The sequence below is a fragment of the Lycium barbarum genome, chromosome 10, assembly GCF_019175385.1.
Source record: "Lycium barbarum isolate Lr01 chromosome 10, ASM1917538v2, whole genome shotgun sequence".
NCBI classification, from domain to species: Eukaryota; Viridiplantae; Streptophyta; class Magnoliopsida; order Solanales; family Solanaceae; genus Lycium; species Lycium barbarum.
The window spans coordinates 25,624,107-25,630,015 of NC_083346.1; positions in this window are offsets into that span (position 1 = coordinate 25,624,107).

The window sequence follows — 5,909 nt, forward strand, 5'->3', positions numbered from 1 at the left end:
GGTGCGGGCCATGGTGATAGAACATTTAGTGCTAGAGCCAGTGATTTTATTAGTCCGAACCTTCCGAAATTCTATGGGTAAAAATTAGATGAAGACCCACAGGGCTTTATAGATGAGATGCTGACGACGTTGCGGATAATACATGCTTTTGATATTGAGTCAGTTGAATTGGCCTCTTATAGATTGCGGGATGTGGCCGTCCATTCGTACAACATTTTGATAGTTTCTAGAGGGGCAAATGCAGCTCCCCCGGTGTGGCAAGAGTTCGTAGATGCCATTCTCTGACATTATTTGCCGCACGAGGTTCGACAGGCCAGAGCTGACAAGTTCTTAATCTCAGACAGGGGAGTATGAGTGCTCAAGAGTATAGCCTTCGATTTAATTCTTTGGCTAGGTATGCTCCATCCATGGTAGTCGATATGGGGGACTGTGTACACCAGTTTGTGAGTGGTGTGAGGCCACATATTATTAAGGAGTGCTTGACGGCCTTACTCTAGGAAGGGATGTATATCTCTCGTATTCAGGCCCATGCCCAGAATTTGGAAGAACAGCAGTAGCCGCAAATGGGTGAGCGTGATTCTGATAGAGGGTATAGTAAGAGGGCCAGGTCTTCTGGTGCTGTCAATGAGTATAAAGGAGGGTAGAGGCAGCAGTATTCTCGGTATTCAGGACAATCTGCGGCTAATGTACCTCCTTGATTTCCGGGCAAGAGATTTGATCACCCTATTTATTCTAGACTAGGTCGAGACCTAGAGTTTTGAGTTCCCACTATCGAGGTGATTCCAGCTAGATGCGACTGCTTTACCACGGTGCAATCAATATGGTAAGCCGTATTCGAGACAGTGCCGCCTAGGTTCAGATGCTTGCTATGCCTGCGGTCAGACTGGCATATGATCCGTGATTGTCCATCGATGGCTGGAAAAGGTAGGGTCCAACCGACAGGATTAGCAACAGGTTCTTCAGCGTCCGTACGCCCTTTGGAGCAAGGTTCGTAGGCATTAGAAGGTCGTCGTAGAGGCATAGGAGGAGCATCTAGTTCAAGTGGTCCTCAGAACTGTATTTACGCACTAACCGAGCGACAGGATCTTGAGTCCTCCCCTGATGTTGTCACAGGTACATTATTAGTATTCGCTCATGATGTATATGCATTGATTGATCCGAGTTCTACTTTGTCGTATATTACTCCTTATATTGCCTATTGTGTTGGGGTGAAACCTGAGCCAATCAAACCTTTTGAGGTTTTTACACCTGTAGAGGACCCGGTGGTAGTTAAACGGGTATATAGGAATTGTGTGGTGGTAGTTTGCAACCGTCATACTATGGCTAATTTACATGAATTGAAAATGTTAGACTTTGATGTTATTATGGGTATGTACTGGCTGGACTCCTGTGTCACGACTCGACTAGGGGCCATGACGGGTACCTGGGGCTAACCACCGAGCACCACTCATTCTATTGCTTATCATACTTATTAAGCGTACATTCAGTAATATAATACTCAAATCATAGGAAAACCATTTTTCGTTTGGAAACATAATTACTTTTATACACATAAGCCCTTCGGCTATCAAAATAATAATACATTTACAATTGTAACATCGTGAGACCATACTACCCACACATGCGTATCTACGAGTCTCTACTAGAGTACTAGACATATGGACGGGACAAGATCCCGTCATGCCCAAAATACATATACATATATATACACAAAAGAATAAACCAAATAGCACATCCGGAATAATGGAGTGCTCCTGCAAATCTGCTGATAGCTCCTATAGGTCTGCACCGGCTCCTTGTCTACCTGTGGGCATGAACACAGCGTCAAAAGAGAACGGATGTTAGTACGAACATTGTACTGAGTATGTAAGGCATGAATGAAATGAACATGATAGAGAAATCATAAGTCATAAGGCAAAGATACAACCTGCGTAACTTTTAAGGGTGGATACATTTCATACATATATCATATATATATATATATATAATCATAGTACATGTATCATCATAGTGCATACATTACCATATTGTATATGTACCATCATCGTTAACTCGCGTCCGGGTAACCATCATATGCCGCCCACTAGTGGTGATCGTGTCCGGCCTTCTAGGCGCGGTGGAATCATAAGCAGCCCGCCTTAGCGGTGACATGTCTGGCCATTTAGGCACGGTGGAATCACAAGCAGCCCGCCTTAGTGGTGTCATGTCCGGCCATTTAGGCACGGTGGAATCGCATCGTCATATACCCATCGTAAACTTAACATCATCATATTATGGGGTAATCATCATCATCATACCTCACCTTGAAGGAACTAACATTTTAAGGAGAGTGTACACAAGGAAAAAAAACATCAATAGAGCCATACTTAGAATCATTAGCTTCATGAACATCTTATTTTACTCTAGGATTCTTTATACTTAAACTCATCATCATCATCATCTTGCTCGTCATCATATCTCCTTTCTTCATCATATGCGTATGTAGCTTTTTATAGTCATGGACTCATAATTTCTGTTATTTAGAAAGATCATGGAAAGATAGGAAGATTTATGTCATAAGAGTCATGCCATAGAAAGAAGGGACTAGCCTTACATACCTTTTCCTTTAGCTACTCTATCGCTTGAACGTTCCTCTCCGATATTCACGTTTCTACCTTCAAGAGAGTTCATACTCATTTTAGATAATCGATAACATAAGCGTGTTTAAAATAAAGCTAGAGAAAATTGAGCAGTATTTCCTTTGTTTCTACTACTTTCTTCATATCATAAATCAACTCCCAAACGTCAATAATAACATTCATAATATCATCATCAATAACTTTGTCAAATTCATCATTATCCTATCCCCACAATTTCCTCTCAAGGTCATCCATAATCATGATCACAATACAACTTTACATTCATTCTCATCTAATGTTTCTATCATGCTCTTAACATCATTCATAACATAATTATACTCGCAACATATCAATATTCATGATTCACCCCAAACTACTACTTATTCTGTGACCATTATACAACACATTATACGGTCCGTATAATTTTATACGGTCCGTATAAGTGACCGTATAATCCCATCAGTGAGGGACCTTCACTGTGATGATTCTGCGGACCATTATACGGACCGTATAATTGGTTGTATAATCTGTCCTTTCTCCGATTTTGTTTCTCGTCACTTTGTTTGATCTCAAATCCTTATGGAACCTTCTTGATACTTGTTTAATTCTTTATTAACAATCTAAGGGACGTTATAACTCTTCTCCAAAACATCCTTAAGTCATCATTAATTCAATACTCGTGAATTCTGCCCAACATATACTTTGCTTTCCTTAACAATTTTCGTCTCTTACCTCAAATGTCTTTGAAATCTTATTTAAAATTGTCAAAAGTTATTTCTTACTTACTAAAACATCGTATACGTCGTGCCCTTCGTTAGTCTACTCATTGTACGTTAACGAAAAATATTTGGGGTGTAACATTTTTCCTCCCTTTTGAAACATTCGTCCTCGAATGTTAAACGCCCGGGAATTCTACGAAAATTTTGCCATTGTTTCCCCTATTATATGGCACTACCATCCTGTCAGAACAACCCACAATGACATTGCCTCACAGGGCTACAACACAATAACAATATAAGTGGGCCACACACGACCCATATGCATAAAAGAAAACATTCATACCTCATAATCTTGGTATTTCATCGTGAATCTCTTCTGGGGGCTGAAATAGATGCGGGTATTTAGATTTCATACTCTCTTTTTCTTCCCAAGTCATTTCTTACCAGTTGTTGTTTCGCCATAAGACTTTAACTGAGGCCACTTCCTTATTTCGAAGTCTTCATACTTGCCTGTCTAATATGGCAATGGGCACTTCTTTATATGCTAGCTTTTCTGTCACTTGAACATCATCTATTGGGACAATTCTCGTAGGATCTCCAACACACTTGCGGAGCATTGAGACATGAAAAGCTGGATGGACTGATTCAAGTGCTGGAGGTAAGTACAATTCATAAGCTACTTGACCCACCTTGCGGATAATCTTATAGGGTCCAATGTATCGAGGACTTAACTTTCCTTTCTTGTCAAACCTCATCAAACCTTTCATTGGTGACACCTTTAAGAATACCCAATCATCAACTTGAAATTCTAGGTCTCGCCGGCGGTTGTCCGCATAAGATTTTTGGCGACTTTGGGCTGTCAATAGTCGGTCTCGGATTACCTTGACCTTTTCTACCGCTTGCTAAATCAACTCAGGGCCTATTACCTGTACTTCTCCTATTTCAAACCATCCAATTGGGGATCTACACTTCCTTCCATATAAAGCTTCATACAGAGCCATTTGGATACTGGAATGGAAGCTATTGTTGTATGCAAACTCGATTAGAGGTAAGTGGTCATCCCAACTACCACCGAAATCTAGAACACATGCTCTTAGCATATCCTCCAAGGTCTGAATGGTGCGTTCGGCTTGCCCATCAGTCTGCGGATGAAATGCCGCGCTATGTTTCAATTGAGTACCTAGACCTTCTTGGAAGGATTTCCAGAACTTGGCTGTAAATTGCGCTCCTCTATCTGTGATAATGGATATCGGAATACCATGGAGTCACACAATTTCTTTGAGATACAACCTTGCATAATCTTCAGCCGAGTATGTGGTCCTAACAGGAAGAAAATGAGCTGTTTTCGTCAATCTATCCACAATCACCCATATAGAATCATATTTGCTTCGGGAACGAGGTAATGCCACAATAAAATCCATGTTGATCACTTCCCATTTACAAGTATGGATTTCCATTGCTTGCAATAATCCTCCTGGCGTTTGATGTTCGATTTTTACTTGCTGGCAATTTGGACATTAGGCTACAAATTCTGCTATGTCTCTCTTCATGCCATCCCACCAATATATGAGCTTGAGATCATGATACATCTTCATTGCACCTGGATGAATAGAATACCGAGAATAATGAGCTTCTTATAGAATTCAACGGCGCAATACTTCAACATTTGGAACACATTGCATGCCTCGGTATCTAAGAATTCCATCCATAAAAGTTTCAAATGGAGACTTCTCTTTTCCATGAAGTGTGTCTCTATAATGGCTCAACTGAGGATCTTCATATTGAGACTCTTTTACTTCCATATTCAGGGACGAGATTGTGAGATCATTAATACCAATCCCTGCACTACCCGAATCAATTACACGTACTCCAAGATTAGCTAGTTGGTGGAGCTCATGAATTAATTCTTTCTTATCCGGAGGGACTTCACATAGGCTGCTCATTGGTCGGCGTCTAAGCGCATCAGCTACTACATTTGCCTTTCCGGGGTGGTATAAAATACTCACATCATAATCTTTCAATAATTCTAACTACCGCCTCTGCCGCAGATTCAACTTCTTCTGTTTGAAAATGTATTGAAGACTCTTGTGATCTGTATAGATATCAACATGCACACCATACAAGTAATGTCTCCACATCTTTAACGCGTGAATAACTGCAGCCAATTCAAGATCATGAGTTGGGTAGTTCTTTTCATGTTTCCGCAACTGCCTTGAAGCATAAGCAATGACTTTACCGTGCTGCATTAACAGAACATCCTAACCCAACACCGGAAGCATCACAATATACAACATATCCATCTGGCCCTTCTGGGAGCATTAAGACCGGAGCTGAAGTTAATCTGTCCTTCAACTCTTGGAAGCTATGTTCACAAGCATCATTCCACTGAAACTTAGCTAACATTTGGGTTAGCTTCGTCAATGGGGCTGAAATAGAGGAAAGTCCCTTTACGAACCTTCTATAGTACCCGGCCAATCCCAGAAAACTATAGACTTCTGTAGGCATCGTAGGCCTTGGCCAGGTCTTCACAGCTTCGATGTTTTGAGTGTCAACTCGAATGCTATCATCTGAA